The following is a 23,231-nucleotide window of genomic DNA, read 5'->3' as shown; positions in this document are numbered from 1 at the left end:
TGTTCCAATGGGAAACCAGCAGCATCTGCTGAGGGACAGGGCGGGGTGCAGGCCAAAGAGAAGGGGCTGAGTTAAATGAAGCGGGAGATGTGAAGGTGGAGCAGGACTTTTTTGGAGCAGAGGAGGGGTGGATTGTGAGTCCATTGTGGATGAGTTCAGTCCGTGATACCTCTCAGTCATCCAGGTGGAAATGTCAAGTCAGCAGTGAGATAGGCCTTTTCAAACAGCAAAGTCTGGATTGTACCCTTTCACCCAAGTGAAGAGGGAAATGAAAGCAAGGGTGAGGAATGGGTGAAGAAAGGCTGTTTAGAAGAAACCGATGTTCTTTGCCCTGCTTTGCAAGACTTTACTGAGGATTGCAGTCATCCTAGGGAGCTGATAACTGGGGCAGCTGCCAGTATGTGGCAACCTCTTGAATCCCAGGGGAAGACAGAGCCTCAGATGGCAGATGGCAGATGGAGGGGCTGAGCAGCGTGTCGTGGCTCCACGCTTCCAGCTGCTGAGGTCCAGCTGAGTCACTGAATGCCTCCTCCATCTCCGGCCTCCTGCAGTCCGGCCATGTGAGCCCTTCTGCCACTTCTCCTCAGAACAGAGGAGCTGTGAGAATAGATGGGAGTTATTCTTTCCACGGACTTCCCTGGTGGCTCAGTGGTAAAGAATCCGCCTGCCAGTGCAGGAGACTCAGGTTTGATCCCTGGGTTGAAAAGATCCCCTAGAGAAGGAAATGGCCACCCACTCCAGTGTTTCGCCTGCAAACTCCCATGGACAGAGGAGCCTGGCGGGCTGCAGGTCGTGGAGTCACAAAGAGCTGGACATGACTAACTGAACATACAATCTTTCTACAAAGGATCTCAGAAGAAAAAAGCCCTCTATGGCACTCAGAGGACATGAGTTTGAGGAAACTCCAGAAAATGGTCAAGGACAGGGAAGCCTGGCATGCTGCAGTCCATGGGGTCGCAGAGTCAGACAACGACTGAGCAACTAAACAACAGCTATAACAATGGAGGGACTGAACAAATATTATTATGTTAATTGTTGTCATTATTGTCATTCACAATCATATCCTTGGCCCAGTGGATCTGAGATGACTGAGGCTCTTCCTGCCCACAGCCGGGCTCCAGAGGTCCTTTCCTTCTATCAGGGTCTTAAGGAGGCTCTTGATCCTTCAGGTCAGAGCTGGTCAGAGCTGAGGTGGCCAGTAGATGTTATCGTTTCATCTCTCCCACCCACTAAAACTTGGCTCCTCCTCAAGGCACTTTCACATTTTCCCACAGTCTCCTTCTTGAATCTTTTTCTCTCAGCCACTATGTTTTCTCCTCCCATTCTCTGTAGATTCTGTGAGAACTTGGCAATTTTCTCTTTGGCTCATTTTGTGACTTGCCCCCCCCCCCCCGGTTTCATTACTTACGGCTTGTTATATACTGAAATTTGGTTTGCATTTTTGTTCTGACTCTAATCAACTAGGTTCGGAATGGGGTTTTGTGCATGTGTGTATGTGTTTTAACCGTCATTATGGTACTTGTGGTTTTCTCAATTTCATTCAGAAATCAATTATGCATCGCTAATGATGAAACTTCATTTGGGCAAGTCTTGGTGATTCTCCCCTTGCCAAGTCCATGGTGAGACTGCCAGCTGGAGTAAAATGTATAAAAATTGCCATCACTATTTTGTTTCAAGATTATCAAACTCCACTCGAAAGTTTCCCACCAGTTTTATTTGGGAAAGAAGTTATTTGACCCAGACTTCTGGGTGTGGGAGACCTACGTGGTTCAAGTCACTTGGTTTAAGTTGTTTAATGGCTCTGGCTTAAATGGAACTCACACTCTAGTTCTGCATGGTTCTTGGACTCCCTTTGTTCAATCCTCTCTTTCTGCCAATTAGCTGGGTTTGGATTCAAAAGCCTTTTTCTTCGATGCCAGGTATTGTTGGTTATCTTAGCAAATTCTCCCTCTACAGCTAGTGAAGGGGCAAGTTCTCAGTCTTTGGCCACTGGTGTCCCCTTTCCAGTCCATGGGAATGTGATATGAGTGAGCTTTTCTTGGAAAGAAATGCCTTGAAAATCACTAAGGCTCTTGTGAACGGGTCCTAAACAGACTTTTCTTTGAGCAAAATCTGCTCTGTAGCCAGTATTTTGTGGTGAATCTCGTGCTGCTGTGCCTTACCTGGCTGCATAGGTCATACTGTCTTTGGCATCTACAGTTTTCAAACTGGTTGGCTGGAGAAATAATATAGACTTCTTTCTTCCTTCCTCCCTCCCTCCTTCCTTTTCTTCTCTCTGCCCCTGCTCCCTTTTCTCTCCCCTCTTCCCTCCTTTCTCTTTCTCTCCCCTTCTCTCCCTTCCCTTCCTCCCGCCCTCCCTTCCTTTCTTGTGTAAGGTGCCATGTATTAAGTTCTTAATCTGTGCCAGGCACTGTGCTGGATTCTTTTCATAGAAGATGCATTTAGTTGTCATAACTCATTTGATAAGTGGAGATCAGTCTGCACAGAGAGAAATAACTTGCCTAAGTTAGACCTGATAAGTGTGGAGAACCAGGATTTGAACCAGATCCCTCTGATTCTAAAACCTATGTTCTTAAGGACAAAACTTCTGATACAATATGGAGTTTAAACCAAATCAGAAGAGAATCAAGATAATTCTTTCTCTCTTCCCCCAAAGATTTTAGTTTCTCTACACTATTTCCAACTTTTGGGATACTCAGTTGAAATCTAAAAGTTGGATTCTCTCGGCAATACTTTTTCTCTCTTCCCATAGTTAGAACCCCAATTAGCCAAAGAAATTCCAAACCTCTAAGCTGCTAATTAAAAGAAAATATTGTTTTGAACTTCGTGAGGTCCTTAATCAGAAACCAACTGTACTGTACATCAGCAACAGACTAAAATAGCTATTAAAAGCCAAGTTCTGGTGAACAGGTACTCATTAGAGACAAACTATCTAATTCTCCTATGATTGCTACACAGTGATTGTTACAATTCTAAAGCATATGCCAGACCCACAGCACAGTGTTGAGAGGTTAGCTCAGGTTAAACTCGGAGGTAGAAGATCAGAGGTCATTTGCTTCCCTTTACTGTTGCTTCCAGCAAAAGTCAGACCATGAATTCCAAATGAGAAGCTAAACTCGATTGGTTCCTTTCAGTGTGTGCTTGATGAGGTATTTCTGATGGGGCTTTTATTGGTCAAGCTTGAAAAACCATCTTTTCAGAAAGGTCAAAATCCCCATTATCAAGGAGCAGGGAAATCAAGCTAAAAACTCTACGATTTCTGCTATTAGTTTTCTTCCTTTCTCATTTCTTACTCATAAGAAAGAAATACAAAAAAAAAAAACCAAAAAACCCAAACCAAACCAAAACAAAACTTATAGATGACAGGTGGGACGTCCACATGGAAATAAAACTTTATTACATTTCCCTCTACTGCTTACTATCTACCTGAATGTAAGCAAAAGGTGAGAAAAATTAATGGGGCAACAAATACAATTCACTTTTGTCTTCTACGTCAGTCTCCTAGGACCTCGAGTGTGATGATGAATAGCTCAGATTCTGAAGTTGAATGGCTCTGGGCTTAAATCTTAGTGACTTACTTTACTTGGTCCAAAATTAGATCCTGGCTTGACTTGGGCAAGTGACACCACTTCTCTAATTTGTGGTTTTCCATGTATAAAGTAGGGATGAAAATAGTACCTATTATAATACGGTTACAATGAAGATTAAAAGAATGAATGTTTATAAAACCTTTAGCATGTGGTGAGTATTGACTAGACGATAGCTATTTAAAAGTTTATTATTATTACTATCACAGAAAAGATACTAGTTTTTTCATTAAAATTACTGAAGAAATGGGCTTTCTCTGTGCTCAGTTGCTCAGTCATGTCCGACTCTTTGCAATCCTGTGGACAGTAGCCTGCCAGGCTCCTCTGCCCATGGGATTTCCTAGGCAAGAATACTGAAGTGCGTTGCCATTTCCTTCTCCTGGGGACCATCCTGACCCAGGGATCAAACTGGCATCTCCTGCCTTGGCAGGCAGTTTCTTTTCCACTGTGCCACCTGGGAAGCCCTGAAGAAATGGGGATAGAAGTTCATAAAGGGCGTGGGAAGTTAGTACTGGGATGCCCTGATACCAATTAGGCAAATAATTTAATAGTGTGCAAAGGATCATCGTTTAAGTCTGTGCTCTGAGAGAAGACTGAATCACTTCCATATCCATCAGTAAATACTGAAGGCAGTAACAGGGCGTGGTCCGAGAAATCCTGTCTACCTAGTAGTGACTAATCTCCTTTCTCTAATAAAGTTGGATTCTGTTGGAGTGGGTGAGAATGTAACAGTGGCCAGAGTCGGGTAAGTGGGAGGTGGAAAGGAGAGGAAAGGCTCTAAGGTCCAATCTGCATTCATGACCTGTGATCGGACCATTATTTGGTATCCAATGTCCTCCATCCACTTGAGTCACCAAGCACAGATCAGAGTTCTGATTTAAGCTGTGTGGCATATGAGTGCTTAATTCCCACTCTCCTAACCGGCCAGGGCAAGGTTTCTTAGCTGAGTTCATACTGAGGGTAAAAGCTTGGGTGATGCGTTTTGGAGGGATGGTATATTCTCTTGTGATAAGGTATATAGAAGCTGTATTACCTTTTGTAGACCCATAGGAGAAAAATTGCACTAGAAAGCTTACCTGGAGTGGAGGGAAATGGGGACTTTGAACTTTACAGCTCAGCAGGGAACTGAGGACTTCGAACTTTACAGCTCACCTCTTCCCTTGCCTTTGGTGGGTTAGCAGAGAGGCTGAGAGCAATCTTGCTCCCATGTATAGTCCTTGAATGCACTTTTGTTCAGTAATGTAGGCCATTAGACACTTTCCTTCTGGTCCCTTAAGTGACAGGGAATTTTTTTTTTCTTCTGTGTGCATCTTTTTCTTTCTACTTTGTTCATGTTTTTGGATGAACTCTATTTAGCTCTTTGATTAATATTTTGAAGGCATCCTGACTTGGTTTAAGAATGAAATCACCAAGTGATGTATTGGACTAGAGCTGTAGATCATTCTTCAGATTGTGTTAAGACTTCTCTGCCAGTTATTATAAACTCTCTGCCTTTCTGAATGCAGACTTTGGGTTCCCACCTTCTTCAGTGTAAATGATTCTGTCAAACTCATTGCAACTGTCATACTCACATGAGTTTGGCCTACATCTAAGCCAGTAAAGCAAATTCTCCAAATATCAAACTTGCGATGGAGATTCTAAGGGGCATCAGATCATACTGTCCTCTATTCTACCCTTCCCACCCCCAGCCCAGCAACTGGTGGGACAGGTTCCAATAACTGCTGACGGCAGCAGGTCAGTGGATCCTACCCAACTGTCTTCAATGCCAGTTCAACTGCTAGTTTTTTGTTTTTGTTTTTTTTTTAACTTTTTATTTTATATATTGGAGCATAGCTGATTATCAATGTTGTGAGAGTTTTAGGTTGACAGCAAAGGGACTCAGCCATACATACACATGTATCCCTCTCCAGGCTGACATATAACATTGAGCAGAGTTTGCTGTGCCAGGCAGTTGTTGGTTATCCATTTTCAATATATCAACTGCTAGGTTTGTTGTATCAGGAAATCCGTGCTTATCCATACTCCTGAGCTGCACTATCCAGACCTCGTTGTCTCACTGTCCTCTCCCAACAGATTTACATCATTTGTGCCCTGTGTGACTGCCCTGTCTTCAGCTCTGTTGAGACTGTCTGTGGGTGGTTTCCCTGTACTGGGATGACAAGGGCAAAGGTCAGAAACTTCCATGATTCATTTCCTTTTTGCTGCACGCAGCGGATGGTTTTCTGGGTGAGTCACTCAGATGCCAAACACAGGAGGGATTTTCTTCACATAGAGGCCCCGAGGCTCTGCTATGCCCTGAACTAGAAGAACTGAGTTCTTAATATCATCTTAAAACTTTCTATTTATTCTGATGTTTTCACAGCCCCGTTTGTAGCCCCTGTCTTTGTGTCTGATGGCTGATTTGTGAACACTGCCTACTCCACGGAGAACTTTCTGGTGTCTTGTGAATTCCAACTGATTTCTGACTTTAGGATAGTTAGTCTCTTAAAAAATATACCCCAAACATACTCCAGTAGTGAAAAAATCTCTGGTATGCCATCTATAATGGAGCATTAACCGCAGTCTCCTATGCCACCTCAAAAATCCTCCCTCCTCTTTTTCTTCCAGATAACAATCTACGGCAAGAACATAGACATCAACAGAGAAAGACGTTTAAAAGCCTACTCTGCAGTAAGGTGTTTTTTCCTCAATGAAGGGTGGGTTATATTTTCTTTCTTTAACCTTTTGAAAATTATGAAATAGAGTCTATAAACAGAAAACAGAAATATATAGTATGATCAATAATTACAAAGTGAACACCCCTCAATCAAGACAGGGAACAGGGCCAGCCCAGAAGCCCCTCCTTTGTTTACCTTCTAGACCACACTCCCTCCCTCCCTTCTAGAAGTCACCTCTATCCTGGCTTTTGTGATAATCACTTCCTTGCTTTTAGGACCACCTATTTTGTAAGGTTATTATTTTCTAAAGCAATATCACTTCTATCTTCTGCCCGTGGCACTATGTCATTCATTTGTTGTAAGTAATGACCACAGTGACACCAGGCTGGAGTGTATACAGTGTACACACCCTGTTCTCTTCCTTACCCGCAAAGCCCCAAGACCTGCTTATCTGTGTTTTCTGTGTCACGAACTAACAACATTCCGGTATGACACATGTTTAAAATAATGACAGTGGAGAGGTAAAACAAGCATGAACCTTTCTGTGGCCATTCTCCCACATTCTGGGTTTTCTGAACTGCCTGTCTGTGTGCTACGATGCTTCAGTTGGGATTCTTTGTGACCCCATGGACACTAGCCCTCCAGGCACCTTTATCCGTGGGATTCTCCAGGCAAGAATACTGGAGTGGGTTCCCATGCCATCTCCTCCAGGGGATCTCCCCAACCCAGGGATCGAACCGGTGCCTCTTAACGTCTCCTGCATTGGCAGGCAGGTTCTTTACCACTAGTGCCACCTGGAAAGAAAGCAGAGTTAAATAATTTTGTGATGGGAAATAGGAAATTTCCTCTTTAATTTCCCTGGAAAATAGCCCAGAAAGTTCTAAAATATGCAGAACTTGGTCATGAAAAATACCCAGTTACTTTGTCCTGGACTACCCCCTGCCCTTTGCTTCCTTCTATGAGAACAATCGTGCCATTGCAAATACTTCATCACACTCTTCATTGCAACTCACGCCATGGATTCTTTGACCTTCTTTGTTCTGACATATTCTCTGCTGAGCTAAAAAAAAAAGGTAAGTGGGAATGGGACTTAAAACCTCATTCTTAACATTTTTCTTACATTGTCTTCCTCTATTTCCTTGATTGGCTCAGGAAAGTTTGTGGACGGAAAGCTAACCTTTATTGTATTCCCAGTTTGTGCTATGTTTTTGAGTCCATTATCTTATTAAATACTAACAATGCTATGGGATAATTTTTTACTTTCTCCATTTTGTGATGGAGACCAATGAGTTGCAGAGATTTGTTGCTGTTCAGTCGCCAAGTCATGACCGACTCTTTGCGACCCCATGGACTACAGCATGCCAGGCTTTCCTGTCCCTCACCATCTCCTGGAGTTTGCCCAAGTTTATGTCCATTGAATCAGTGATGGCACAATGCAGAGATTAGGTAACTATTATCATTCAGGATTACATAGAACTAGGCACTATCAGGATCCAAAGGTCTGATTCTAAACCCAAGTTCTGACTTGTTTATCAAACTGCCTCTCACTTCATTTGCTTGATGGCCTTTGAGTGCCCTTGGTAACCACTTTTTAAAGTGCTTCCATTTCTATTAGAATGAAAAGTTCATGGGTTTATTAGTAGTAATGGATTCAAGGTTCCAAACATTTTTCTTCTGAAGAGCACTGGCTTAGGCTTGATTACTTGCAGGATGATGGGCTTAAGGTTATGGCACTTCCCTTATGGCTGGAGGAAGGCTGGTCAGTCTTTGAAACTCCCTTTTGATTCAGTGCCAATTTCTGTGCTTCCTGCCAGCACAGGTCAGGCTGTCTCTATGACCTGGTACCTGTGGCCTGTAGATGCCTTTATGGCTTAACATGAGAAAAGCCAACCAGAAAACACCAAAGATGACGTGGACTGGGATCACCCTGGAAACATCCACTGTCTATAATGCTCCTCACTACAGGGTACAATGTGGTGTAAAGCCTCTCCGTCCTGCATCTTATCCGGGAGGTGGACACAGAGGCCCCCAAGGACTTTGTGTCTTGGCTGTGAGGGGGCTCCCCAGTGTGGTCCCTGTAACCAGTGTTTCCCACCAGCGTCAAGCAGGTTAAATGCTTGTACGAAACAGTTTGGTCAGTTAAACAGACAAGGCAGGGATTTAATTTTGGAGTATGCCTGGAGATGGTATTAATGGGGCGTGTTGGAGTTATTTGCAGAGGTGCTGATGAATCGTCCTTCCTCTGGGAGGGAGAAGCGTCAAACGTGGGACCTGACCAGGCTCCGAGCCTGTCACGGGCCGGGACCTGGACCTGTGGCTTTCATTCACCATGTAAGTTACAGGACCCAGTGTTAAAGTGTCTCTTTTCAGAGAAGGAAGTTGGAGAGAAAGCAGTGGTGGCGGCTCCCATACTAACACATCTCTGGGCCCTTTTAACCTGGGTGAGATGTGGAATAATTTGTCTTGTCCCTGACCCCAGCTCTACTCTCCAAAGTGATCTGTTATTGTTATCCTCCCAGGAAATGCTTCCCCCCACTTTTCTAACATGTGTGTTGAATGATTTGTTCATTCTTGATTCGCTGATTTAATCAACACATGATTTTTGAGCTCACACAAAGACGCTGTCTTAGATCCTCTTAATGCACGAATGAACTAGACAGATGAATGGCACCGTTTATTTCCTTCTTAAAAGTGCATTTTTTTAAAGAATGAAATTTGAACACTTCCTAACACCATGCACAAAGATAAACTCAAAATGGATTAAAAACCTAATGTAAGACCAGAAACTATAAAACTCTTAGAGGAAAACATAGGCAGAACACTTGATGACATAAATCAAAGAAAGATCTTCTATGAACCACATCCTAGAGTAACAGAAATAGAAACAAAAGTAAACAAGCGGGACCTGATCAAACTTAAAAGCTTTTGCACAGCAAACGAAACTGTAAGCAAGGCAAAAAGACAACCCTCAGAATGGGAGAAAATAATAGCAAATGAAACAACTGACAAAGGATTAATTTCCAAAATTAATACAAGCAGCTCATGCAACTCAATACCAGAAAAACAAACAACCCAATCAAAAAGTGGGAAAAACACCTAAACAGACATTTCTCCAAAGAAGACACACAGATGGCTAACAAGCACGTGAAAAGATGCTCAACGTCACTCATTATTAGATAAATGCCAATCAAAACTACAATGAGATATCACCTCACACCAGTCAGAATGGCCATCATCAAAAAGTCTACAAACAATAAATGCTGGAGAGGGTGTGGAGAAAAGGGAACACTCTTGCACTGCTGGTGGGAATGTAAATTGATACAGCCACTATGGAAGACAGTATGGAGATTCCTTAAAAAACTAGGAATAAAACTACCATATGACCCAGCAATCCTACTCGTAGGCCTATACCCTGAGGAAACCAAAATTGAAAGAGACACATGTATCCCTTTGTTCATTGCAGCACTATTTACAATAGCTAGAATATGGAAGCAACCTAGATGTCCATCAACAGATGAATGGATAAAGAAGTTGTGGTACATATACACAATGGAATATTACTCAGCCATAAAAAGGAACACATTTGAGTCAGTTCTGATGAGGTGGATGAACCTAGAACCTATTATACAGAGTGAAATAAGTCAGAAAGAGAAAGAGAAAGAGAAATATTGTATTCTAATGCATACATATGGAATCTAGAAAAATGGTACTGAAGAATTTATTTATAGGGCAGCAATGGAGAAACAAACATAGAGAACAGACTTATGGACATGGGGAGAGGGGAGGAGAGGGTGAGATGTATGGAAAGAGTAACATGGAAACTTAACATTACCATATGTAAAATAGAGAGCCAATGGGAATTTGCTGTATGGCTCAGGAAACTCAAACAGGGGCTCTGTATCAACCTAGAAGGGTGGGATGGGGTGGGAGATGGGAGGGAGGTTCAGAAGGGAGGGGATATATGTATACTTATGGCTGATTCATGTTGAGGTTTGACAGAAAACAGGAAAATTCTGTAAAGCAACTATCCTTCAATAAAAAATAAGTTAATTAAAAAAAAGTGTTCATTTTTTTAAATGAACTTTTAGCACACAGTGATGTAATTATAAATGCTATGAAAAAATGTTCCTAGTTTATCATAGGAATGATAGAAAGCAAGGCCGAATGTGGCCCTGAGACCAGTGTTACACATCAGGGAAATAATGAGGGGCTTTACCAAGAGACGAAGCCTGAGCCTGACAAGGAAACAGCTGCGTGTGGCATCTTCCTCATTCTCCTCCTTGCTCTTTCTATGCTGGCAGCACAGCCTTGGACTTTGTTCTATGAATGTTTTTAGATTCCTCATTTGGCTGCCCCAGGCTTTAGCTGCAGCATGGGGGATCATATAGTTGTGTCCTGTGGGCCAGGGATTGAACACAGGCCCCTGCATGGTAGCACAGAGTCTTAGCTTCTGCACCACCAGGGAAGTCCCTGTCTTTGTGAATTCTTGTGGATTTCATTGTGTGATTTTGAATTTGTGAAGTTATTGTGAGGAGTACTGTTCCTGACTTTGTGTGAGTTATCAAATCTCTCCATACATCTGAGATTGCGTAGTATCACACGATGTTAGAACTGAACGGGACCTCAAGTGTTTAACCATGAACAGGTGGGCATGTGATTGGCCCAACATCACCAACTGAGTAGTAGCAGCTGGTCCTGCTCTTCTGTCCCCAGAATGGAGTTCCTGCCTGATTTGACTTTCTCACATCTGTTCCGCAACTAACCAAGCTTCATGGTGTCACCGGCTCCTCTTTGTATCTGACACATATATTAATGTGATGGCTATAGTGATGATATGACTAATACATATGAGAGTCTACTGTATGCTAAGCAATGAGCTGAAGGCTTTAGATATATGATATTTTAAATCCTCACAACACTGTAAGACTAGCATTATTATCATTTTCATCTTGCGTATAAGAAAACAGATGAGAGAGGCCAAATTGATGGTTCCCTTACCAGCCTTCAGAAGGAAGATTATTTTGGGTTGTCCCTGCTGGTCCAGTGGTTAAGAATCCACCTTGCAATGCAGGGGACAGGGGTTTGATCCCTGTCAGGGACCAAAGATCCCACATGCCACGGAACAGCTAGAGAATCTCTGTGCTGCAATGAGAGGTCCTGCATGCTGGGACCTGACTCAGCCAAAATAAAAACAATTAAATAAATAAATATTAAAAAGCTAGATTATCTTGAACAACAAAAGAAACAGTAACAGCATTGAATTAAAACTCAGAATAATATTACAAGTCCATAGTGAATCAGTAAATAATTGAATAAATAAATAAATTGAAAAGAAGGAACAATTCACCTTACACAAGGGTTCCAGTTAATAAACAGAAAGGGGATGAAGGAAATAGAAAATTACCACTAGGACCCCAGAGTAATAATCATTGCAAGTATTAGTGCATGAAAATTTGAGGACAAACGTAATATTTGCAGCATCTCAAAGTACCTTCCTCAAGGTATTTATTAAGTAAAAAAGGAAAAATGTAACTTTAGTAACTTTAGTATTAATATTAATGCTGTAATGCAGCAAACACCACCCCAACTAAGTGATCAAGGTTATCATCATCAGCAATAAGATACAACAGTGTCTTATACCCCTGATATGATGTCCTGGAAAGGAACTTCTGCTTTTGTGGAATTCTTGCTCCATGTCAGTTTCATCTTGTATAACATCAGTCTTATCATGAGAAAATACCTGACAAATACAAATTAAGCAACATGTTACCAGTTATCTACCTCTGCTTTGCAAAAGTGTCAAGGTCCTGGAACCAAGGAAAATCTTGAGTACCTGTCACAGTTTGGAGGAGCCTAAGGGGACATGACAACTCAATGCAATGTGGAATCCTAGAGAAGAAAGAGAATGTTAGTGAAAAAACTGGTGGAAACCAAATAAGTATGACTCCAAGTAAGGATAGCATTGGATAAATGTTAATTTCTTAGTCTTGATAATTGTATTATGGTTACACAAGATGTTAGCATTGGGGAAAACTGGGTAAATGATATATGGAAACTCTGTGTACCATTTCCACAACTTTTTGGTAAGTCTCAAATTATTTCAAAATTGGAAGTTAGAGGACTTTCCTGGTGGTTCAGTGGTTAAGAATCTGCCTACCAATGCAGGAGACATGGGTCTGAGCTCCGGTCCAGGAAGATCCCATATGCCTCGAAACAATGAAGCCCATGCACCACAACTCCTGAAGCCCTCTCGCCTAGAGCCCATGCTCTGCAACAAGAGAAGCCGCTGCAATGAGAAGGCTATGCACCATAATTAGGGAGAGCCTGCATGCAGCAATGAAGACCCAACATAGTCAAGAATAAATAAATAAACACGGTGAAAAAACATTGGACGTTAGAAAGTAGATTATAGAATAGACTGCTAGATTCCATCTCAGACTTACTAAATTGGAATTTTTCAGGTTGGTATGACCTAGAAATCTGTACTGGTAACCCACTCCAGCATTCTTGCCTGGAGAATTCCATGGACAGAGGATCCTGATGTTCTGCAGTCCATGGGGTTGCAAAGAGTTGAACATGACTCAGTAACAACGGCAATGATACATTATTAGAGCACTGAGAACAGGAACGAGAATGCAGATAAATTTATTGTGCACTTTCTATAGTTAGTGGTTAGTGTGGCAGAGGAATTGGAAATTTTGGAATAAGTTAAACATTTCTGAAGACCTTTCAAGGTTTCCTGGATGGCCAAATTGCTTGTGTTTCCTGCCACCTGACTCAGTTCAGTTCAGTTCAGTCGCTCAGTCGTGTCCGGCTCTTTGCGACCCCATGAATCGCAGCACTCCAGGCCTCCCTGACCATCACCAACTCCCGGAGTTTACCCAAACCCATGTCCATCGAGTCGGTGATGCCATCCAATCATCTCATCCTCTGTCGTCCCCTTCTCCTCCTGCCCACAATCCTTCCCAGCATTAGGGTTTTTCCAATGAGTCAACTCTTCGCGTGAGATGGCCAAAGTATTGGAGTTTCAGTTTCAACATCAGTCCTTCCAATGAACACCCAGGACTGATCTCCTTTAGGATGGACTGGTTGGATCTCCTTGCAGTCCAAGGGACTCTCAAGAGTCTTCTCCAACACCACAGTTCAAAAGCATCAATTGTTCGGCCACCTGACTACAGAGAACATAAAACAAGAGAGTAGATGGTATTCATCATGGTGCCTAGTCATGAGCCCTTCCAAAGACTTTTGTCTTTAGCAGTTTTATTCTGATTCATTTCTTGCCAGTTGTGTGATCAAGATCCAGTCACTTAACTCCCTGGGTCTCAGTTTCCTAATACATATAATGGTGACAATCATTGTACCTGTACACAGGGTGGTTACCAGGATTAAGTGAATTACACTAAGAGCTAAGAACAGTGCCTGATCCATATTAGGTGGTCTGTGAACCTTAGTTGTCATCTTCATTCCCATTATTCTTCTTTTTATCATTTCCCTTAAAGAGCTATCTGACAATTAGGCCCCATCTAGGGCATCACTCACCTGTCAAGACCAGGCTGCTTCTGACAGTAGCCTGTCTTTTATGGACAAATGCTTGGCTATTCCACTCCACTGGCTTGATAGAAACTTGGCTTGGTCAGTTATTAGGCCACATAGTATACTGTTGGTCCATTTCTGCCATCTGAGCAAAAAGGAAAATATTGCATACCTCCTCAGAATAGTCTATCTGTTAAGAATTACGTTGCCATCACCACCCCCCTGAACTCTGTCACACAGAGTCTCTCTCCCTTTGTGAATTTGAACATCCTTTTAAAAGTTTTTATATCCTCAGCACTGGCAGTTTCTTTCAAGGGAACAGATAGAGTAGGCACATCTACAAAGATGTAGTTGGTGTGTGCTAAGTCACTTCAGTCATGCCTGACTCTTTGCAACCCTATGGACTATACCCTGCCAGGCTCCCCTGTCCGTGGGATTCTCCAAGCAAAAATACTGGAGTGGGTTGCCATGGCCTTATCCAGGGGATCTTCTTGAGCCAGGGACTGAACCCATATCTCTTATGTCTCCTGCATTGGCAGGCCAGTTCTTTACCACTAACACCACCAGAGATATAGACCTACCGTTTAAAATACAGTGGCTGCTCTGAAATTGCTAATCAGCCCAGTCTCATATTTTCTACCCCGCAGTCTAGCAGGTTATTTCACTATCTTGCCTTTTTTATCCCCCTTTCGTAGCCATACAATGTAGTATTTCACTATGAGGAGAAAACAGAACACCCACTGTAAATCTTTGAGGATTTTCTTCTGTATTTTCTTATAAAGCCAAACCAGAAACCATACTGGCAAAACCACTGTGTCTCATATTTAAACACAAATTATAAAGTGTCAAAGGAAAGAAAAAGTGACTTAGCCAATGAAAACAGTACATGGAGCGGAGTAGGGCAGAATCTGTTTTCAAGATTTACGAGCTGAAAGCAAGTTATGCTTGAATGAATATTAAATGCAACCCAACTTATTTGTGGAAGACAGACTGGATTTTCTTATGGACATGTATGTGGAAGGCCTGTTTTCTGAAACTTGAGTCATCTCCTCAAAGTGATATGTCAGTACACTGTAATAAATCTTCTGAAAATATAAAATATATGATGGTTTGGTACTATGGAAATTATTTTTTTCCTCTAAAATATGTCAGATTTTTATCTACAGAGAAATGCTATGAGGGAAGAATAGGAAAAGAAAGCATATCTTATGTTTCAATTAACTGACCCTTGATTTGAGGTACTTGTGATGTTGAAAACGGGGCCAGATTTGGTACTGGACTTTGACATGAGCCAAGTCAGTTCCCCACGTCCTCAGTACTTTTTCCCTATGCTCCAAATTCTCCTTCAGTCCTGGCTGCCATGAGGAAATCTGCCCTCTCTTCCCTAAAACTCCCACCCTCTAATGTCACCGGAAGGAGATGGACTCTTAGGGTGAATATGACCTTTTAAAAGAGTGTTTTGGGGACTTCCCTGGTGATCCAGTCGCTAAGAATCACCTTGCAGTGCAGAGGACGCTGGTTTGATTCCTGGTCTGGGAAAATCCCACGTGCTGAGGGGCAACAAAGCCCCTCAGCTACTGAGCCCACACTCAAGAGCCTGAGAGCCGCAGCTACTGAGCTCCCTCTAGAGCCGGTGCTCTAAGAAGAGCCTGAGCGTGGCCTCTAGAGAGGAGCCACAACTAGAGAAAGCCCATGTGCTGCCACGAAGACCCAGGGCAGCCAACAGATGAATCAAGAAAAACTAAAAGAAAAAAATCTCTCTCTAAAAAAAGAGTATTTGCCTTCAAAATATTCTTACTGGTTGTGGAAGGAAAAGTGAAAGTAAAAGTCACTCTGTCCTGTCCGACTCTTTACGACCCCATGGACTGTACAGTCCATGGAATGCTCCAGGCCAGAATACTGGAGTGAGTAGCCTTTCCCTTCTCCAGGGCATCTTCCCAACCCAGGGATCTAACCGAGATCTCCTGCATTGCTGGAGGATTCTTTACCAACTGAGCCACCAGGGAAGCCCCCATAAGGCTGGTGCAATTGGGGGCATTCGGGACATATAAGGAATTAATTGTGTTTTGTGGGCGTCTTTCATCCAAGGGCATCTGCTATGTCATATTCTCTGTACTCTGAGCAATGGGCAGCACAGAGGCCCCAGAGAAAGAGATTGTGGTGTGAGTGTCTCAGTGTTTCTAAATCACGGTAAACACCAACTTGGAGCCTACCTGTCTGGACTAGCTGTGTATGGAAGAGATAGAGAAGCAATCCCAGAAGGGCGGCCGAGCCGGCCTGACCAGGAAGTGGGCTGAAGCATTTGTTAGAGATGCTTTCCCTCGGGCAGGATGGGACCCAGTGCTGGAGATGGGGGTGAGGGCCCCTGGGTGAGGGCTGGAGTCCAGTTGGGCAAGACTGGAGCTGAGAGATCTCAGCTGTCTAGAGTGGAACTTCTACAGTACAGGCTGGATTTTCCAGAACTAGGTAGAAGTTCTTCCCTTTGCTTGTACCGGGTAATGATTTGGTGTATCAAGCTAGAGTCTGCAGGTAAGTCAGGTTACCAGTCCCTTTCCAGGTTAGGACGTATAGAACCGTATTTCGTCAGGACAACAGTTTGGTCTCTAATTTGAGAGGCATACATGTAATGGTTAAAAAGAAAAACAGGATTTGGTTTCACACGAAAGGCAGAAGTAGCTCTAGGGCAGGAATGGCACCCGTTCTATTTGTCGATGTACCAATATCCGTCTCTGTTCCTGGCACAGAGTACTTGCTCAGTAATTCTTCTTTGAATGTTGAAGGAATGAACAGATGGATGTATGAATGAATGCAGGGCTACCAAGGGGCTAAGTGGTAAAGAATCCAACGGCCAATGCAGGAGACTCAGGAGACTAGAGTTTAATCCCTGGGTCAGGAAGATCCCCTGGAGGAGGAAATGGCAACCCACTCCAGTATTCTTGCCTCCATGGGAAGAGGAGCCTGGTGGCCTACAGTCCATGGAGTCGTAAAGAGTCGGCCATGACTGAGCCTCTGAGCACACATGCACGTGTGAATGAATGAACCAAGCTATTTGAAATCCCAGAGTTGCTCTATTTTAGCTCTATGGTCCTGTGCAGGTTACCCCAGCTCTCTGACTCTCAGTGTTCTTATTTACAAAAATGGAAGAAAATAATTACTTTGTAATTGGAAGAAATAAAACAATCTACTATATCTGTATTGCTTAGCATAATGCTTTAATAAAGAGACCTTATCATTATAGTGGTAGCAGTGGTATTAACATTAATAGCTCCATGCTCACAGCGTAGAGTTGCTTCTCAGGGAGGAAGTAAATTATGGGGTACATATTCTTGCAGCAGCCATTGAGAGGATCAACAGGAGAATCGTCCTGGAGGGCGGAGTCCCCACGGAGGGTGTTTTAAGAGGTTTAGAATAGAGACCTTACATGCTTTGGCCTTGGCAAAGAAGGTAGTAATGGCTAAGCTGGGGTCTTAGAAGAATTGAGCCAGTGTGAGCAGGAGTTTGGCCTTTGGCAAGTCACAGATGCGTCTGGCCTCAAAGCTCAGGCTGTTTTTGCCACCCTGTATCACGAATGCCTACTTATATGAAGAAGAGGGGCTAGGTCCAGGGTGAAGATTTGGTGTGGCATGTGTGTGTGTTAAAGGCCTGGAGGGCATTGCCTGGTTGGCAATAGAGACAAGGAAAGTCATGGGAGGAGGTAGTGGGGAGAAAGGGAAGGGTGTGTGTTCATTAAAGTCCTGCTCTTTTTTTCTTCTGTCTGGTTCCAGCCTCACCCACGGCGTTACCTATGGGAAGCATGGCTGATGCTGTTGACACATGGGTTTTTTTCCGTGTGATGTGTACTCATTCTTCTGGTGAAAAACGATGATGTTTGCTGTAATGTGATCTTGCTCTATGTTTGGAGCCAGTCTTCACGGCCTTTACAGCTGACACAGCAATTGCTCAAAGGGAATAGATAAAAAGCATGAAGAGAGAACCGCTAGAGAAACTGGGTACCACCAATGTATCTCTTTAGCCATGGTAAACCAGGCATCGGGCTGTGTATTTTGCATACCTAATGTCTAATTTTTCCAATACCTCTCTCCAATGTATAGATGGTAAAACTGAGGCTTAGAAGGTTAAGTAGCTTGGTTAGTCCCTTGTGAAGTCCGGATTAAACTTGGGTCTTCCTGGATTCCAAACCAGTGCTCTTTCCAGTCCTCTGCAATGCCTGTGAGGATTCAGGGCCCAACCAGCCCCTGTTCTCTGCCTTTGTCTTCTTCCCTCTATAGTGACTGGCCGGCTGGCTCAGTGACAGGAAGGAGGGAAGTGAGGGAAAGCAATCACTTGCTGTTCCAGGGACGATGGCTGTATCTCAGCTCATTAAGAGGGGTGAGCATGGAGTCCTTAGTATGTACCAGTCACTCTGCTAACAGCGTCACATCTATGATCTCATTTAATTCTCACAACAAGCTCATGAGGACTTTCCTGATGATGCAGTGGATAGGAGTTCACCTGCCAATGCAAGGGACATGGGTTCAATCCCTGATCTGGGAAGATTCTTCATGCAGCAGAACAACTAAGCCCATACGCCACAACTGCTAAGCCTGTGCCCCAGAGCTGGAAAGCTGCAACTACTGAGCCCATGTGTTGCGACTACTGAATCCTGTGCTCCTAGAGCCTGTGCTCCAAAGCAAGAGAAGCCGCGGCAGCAAGAAGCCCAAGGGCCACAAGGAAGAGTCGCCTCTTCTCGCCGCAACTAGAGAAAGCCCTTGCACAGCAAGCAACGAAGACCCAGTGCCACCAAAAAAAAGAAAGAAATAGAATTATTAAAAAAAGAACAAGGCCGTGGGCTGAGTGCGCCATGCAATGGGCTGGGATCAGCGCGGCACCCTCCCAGCGCACTGCCTGGCCGCATTGGCGTGGGGGCCTGCACTGGCCTCCAGGCCGGATGGCGTAAGAAATCACACCGAGACTCGGGATGCTTCCTCAGTTCAGTGTTCTCCGCCCGACCACAAAACAGCTGGTGTCGGCCCTTTCCTCCCCCAGAAACCAGGGAGTTAGGAGTGCAGACACAGCTCATCATCGCCCATCAGCGAGACCCATAAGCTGGGTGGGACGGGGCTTTCTGTGGGCCACGTCCCTCCTTGTCACCTCTGCTCCTGCCACGGCACTGAGACTATTAGCTGATATTTGTTGAATGGTTGCTAAGTGCGGGCAGCATCCTAGTGCTAGGCCCTGCGTGTGCTCACTGAATCTTCACAGCTACTGTCTGAGGGTGGAACTCAGAAACGTCAGGGCCTTTGCCCAAGGTCTCACAGGAAGCAAATGTAAGGGCTCTGATTCAGACCTAAGGATGTTTGTTTTTAGAGGCCAGATGACTGAAAAGGAAGTCTACAGCTGACAGTCTCCACCAGGCTGTCACGTCTTTGAGGACTCTGTGTCTCCGTCCTCTTCGCATACACATACACACGTATCAGGGACTCTAATTCTTGTTGCTCAGTGGGCCTGTGGAAATCTGGTTGCTTCAGGTGACTGGCAATGGTGTGGAGCATAATGTTTGTGCTGAGGCTTCATAACCTTCATAACCCACTGGGGTTGAGACCGGGGTTACTTCCCGTCTGGATCTGCCCGCCATGTGCTCCCTTTGGCCTGCTGGCTTCAGTGGTTAGGGTTGCTTCCCAATTAGCTCTCCCAGCAGAGTTTACTGCCTTAGCATTCTGCTCACCTTTCACTTTTTGTTTGTTAATATATTTATTTTTATTTATGTATTATTTATTTGCCTGGTAGCTCAGATGGTAAAGCGTCTGCCTACAATGTGGAAGACCTGGGTTCAATCCCTGGGTCGGGAAGATCCTCTGGAGAAGGAAATGGCAACCCACTCCAGTACTCTTGCCTGGAAAATCCCATGGATGGAGGAGCCCGGTAGGCTACAGCACATGGGGTCACAAAGAGTCGGACACGACTGAGAGACATCACTTATTTGCCTGGAGGAGGGCATGGCAACCCCCTCCAGTATTCTTGCCTGGAAAATCCCATGGACAGAGGAGCCTGGTGGGCTCCAGTCCGTGGGGTCACAGAGGGACAGGACTGAAATGAGTAAGCACAGCACACTCTTTGGCTGCACCGGGTCTTAACTGCGGCTCGGCAAGATCTTCAATTTTCCTTACAGCGTGTGGGATCTTCAGCTGTGCCATGTGGGATTTAGTTCCCTGACCAGGGATCAAACCTGGGCCCCCGGAGTTGGGAGCGCAGAGTCTTAGCCACTGGACCCACAGGGAAGTCCTTCACCTTGCACTTTTTAAAATATTAATCTTTGTTTATTTTTGGCTGTGCTGGGTCTTCATTGCTTCTCAAGCTTTTTTCCTCTAGTTGCAGTGAGGGGCTTCTCTTGCTGTGGCTTCCGGGCTCTAGAGCACAGGCTCAGGACTTGCGTCTCAGAGACTTAGTTCCTCCACAGCAAGTAGCATCTCCCTGGACCAGGGATCGAACCCGCGTCTCCTGCATTGGCAGGCGGATTCTGTACCACTGAGCCACTAGGGAAGCCCTTCACCTTTCACTTTTGATTAAACTTCCCAGCTCAGACCTCTCCCCTGTGTGAATCAGGTTGAATTTCCACAAAGGGCATTTTCCAGGCAAAATTTCATACTCGCTGCTTTCTGAGCTGTGAGGAACTGACCTGGGCGGAGAAGTAACTAGGTTTTCAGAGAAGACCAGGGCTCAAGCTGTTCATTCATCTCAGGGCCATACCCCCACCCCCTGCTTTCTCCCTTTGGTTATCAGTTGGGAGGCATTTCATTAGAGAGACCCTGGGCTAGTTCTTTGGGGCTTCCTGCAGGCCAGCTGCTGTGGTGGGGTTGGCAGGTACCAGGTGTGGCCTGCAAACAAACCTGCCACAGAGGCCAGTACCCTTTGAAGTGCCGCAAGAATGTCACACTTCAAAGCAAGCTCCCAGCAGCTGTCACCTGGCTATCTAGTGGAGGTCAGAGAGTTAATATGCAACCACAAAACCCAGTCCTCCCACCTCTGACCCACACCTGGGAAGCCGAAACCCATTTTCCTCTGGTGCAGAGGATCTGAAAGCATTGTTCCTAATTTATCCCAGCATTGTTCCTGATTTATCTCAGCAAGAGCTCAGTGCCCTGGATCTTTAGATAAAAATCCATTGTACACATCCATCCAGCAATAAAATAAGTAAATGAGTGGCATTTTTCTTTTCTGAATAGGAATTACTTTGTAATGAAGTAAGTATTTGCAATTACTATTAGCAGGAGTTTAATTATGGAACTAATTTGTGGAAAAAAATGAGGTTTTGTTCAAATGGGACACCTTTTATCTGAGGATCACAATACATTGTATGCAAATTAACGAGCTCTCCTGCCCTTGGTAGGCATTCAATTACTGGTTTAAAATTTCCTTGGGCATCCAACACTCTGGGGCTGGGGTGGGAAGCCAAAGTTTATTTATAAATTTCAGCAAGATGGATGTAGATTAGATCTAAAAATGGACTTCGTGGTTGCGGGGTGATTAAATGATGGGCTGAATTACTGTGGCAGTTTTTAAAAACTTGCAGGTTGAGGTCTTTCCTGTCACTTTGATGGAGTGCTTTTCACCACCAAACCAAACCATCCTCCTCCTGCAGTAGCACAAGCTAAATCTTGGACTTAAACACAAATAGTGAAGTATTAAAGGACAGAACAAGAGAGCTGGAATGTGTGACCCAAGAAAACTAAAATTCTGGGTCACTCTTCAGGGTGTCGATGCCTCAGAAACACTGTAAAGAACACTTTTTTTCACATGGTAGCCTTTTTTTTTTTTTAATCCTCTCTGCTCTTTTTTTTTTTTTTTTAATTAAAAAAAAATGTTTTAAAATGTTCTTTTTAAACTTTTAGGTCCCCAACCAGGGATGGAACCCTTGCCGCCTGCAGTGGAAGTGCAAAATCTTAACCACTGGACTACCAGGGAAGTCCCACGTATAGTACTTGATGCTGTTTCTATTCACAAGTTCAGACTTCAGCTCCCTTTCCCTCGACCCTCATCTGCATGTTCCAATAAAAGTTATAGGCTCCAAATTTTTAAAATTAGGAGAGGCAGCTATCTACACACACATGTTTGGAGTGGAGTTTCACTTCAGATTTCTGTCGAGTGCTGACCCATCAGCCAGCCCCGATGTCCTAATACCGCTTCTGCAGTTGGTGTATGTGGGCTTCATGTTTCATCCACCTACGCCTCCTTGGGCAGGGAGAAGAAAGATTGCAACACAACAGGTTCTTTGGAAACTATCCTTGATGACCTGGATGATGGAAACTTGCTTATCTTTTATCTGCTTTTTTCCTGATCTTATTTCCTTTCCCAGTGTTTTATAGTTTAATAGAACAACCGAAAGTTTCTGCAGCTTTGGTGCAAAACTTTGCAATTCATTTTCTTCCGCTCTTAAGTCCATGGGATTTTCCAGGCAAAGTACTGGAGTGGGGTGCCATTGCCTTCTCCAAAGAGTCAGTGTTCCTGGACTCAATCCAGCGGCAGCAGAGTGAGTGGAAGGCCAGAAGAGTGAAAACAAGGGTTTCTCGAATTGGTCTGCTTAGTTCAAAATCTGGATCTACCACGTACTAGCCACGGGAGTTTGTGTGGGCTTCTTAATATCTTTGCCTCAGTTTTCTCTTCTGTCAAATGGAGATAGTAACAATCCCTACCTTATCAAAAAGTGTGAGGGTTTACATGTAAAACACTTAATAAGCACCAAACAGTAACACCAAAGAATGCCCTGATAATGATAATTGTTACTGTTAATTAATTGGACTCCAAAGCAATAAGGATGAGTCTTCTAGGGGAAGGGTTGGCCTTATTAGGTTCCAGAACATTTTCAATTATTATAGTATTTCTCCAGTTGTAGGTTGGACCTTATTAATGGTTTATGAAATCAATTTAATTGGGTCTCACCGAGGCTAAGAAAAAAGGGAAAATGGCAGTGGGCATGGCAGGTATTAAGGGTAGTATTGCTCTATAAAACTTTTGCTTCTATTATTGATGTATACGTATATATTATATACTGTGTATATTTGCTTACCTGCTTAGATGTGCCTATTAACATATATACTCAGAAACATTATTTTGCATCACAATGTAAGATATCTTATTTCAACTGCACTCAAGAAACAAAGAAAGAAAATCATGAGACTAAAAATATAAATTGAAAAGAGTTGTGTGTTGCAATTTTGTGACTTCTCTACAACATGGATTATATATTGAGCTCTTTCAAAATGTATGGCTCTTTAGCACATAATCAGGAAAATCATAAATGCAGCCAACAAGAAACATATCATTTAAATGACTTACAGAGCAAAGAGGACAAAAATCAGGCATCTATAATGTGTCAATTATAAAAGTTCATTCTTTGCTAAGTAGATACATGAAAAAGGTTAATATTCTTACTGTATAAAGGACACTTACAAGGCATGTGAATAGTAAATTTGTAAAA

At 43.6% G+C, this 23,231-nt stretch overlaps 2 long non-coding RNA genes across 2 annotated transcripts in view; both read left to right on the top strand.

Moving 5' to 3' along the window:
- Positions 1-23,231, top strand: part of LOC145503723 (uncharacterized) — a 90,288-nt gene that overhangs the window by 12,237 nt on the left and 54,820 nt on the right. The window contains exon 2 of the long non-coding RNA XR_014051684.1: positions 6,195-6,283. This is a non-coding gene — a long non-coding RNA (uncharacterized LOC145503723). The remainder of the gene's footprint in view (positions 1-6,194; positions 6,284-23,231) is intronic.
- On the top strand, positions 8,241-22,922 carry LOC145503724 (uncharacterized). Its single transcript, XR_014051685.1, has 2 exons — positions 8,241-8,575; positions 21,646-22,922. It is a non-coding gene; the product is annotated as an uncharacterized LOC145503724 (long non-coding RNA).

This window comes from Giraffa tippelskirchi, chromosome 4 (genome assembly GCF_054371585.1).
Source record: "Giraffa tippelskirchi isolate mGirTip1 chromosome 4, T2T-mGirTip1v1.2.pri, whole genome shotgun sequence".
Classification (NCBI taxonomy): Eukaryota; Metazoa; Chordata; class Mammalia; order Artiodactyla; family Giraffidae; genus Giraffa; species Giraffa tippelskirchi.
Note: the sequence above shows the minus strand (reverse complement) of the source record. Positions and strands in the feature narration are given on the sequence as shown.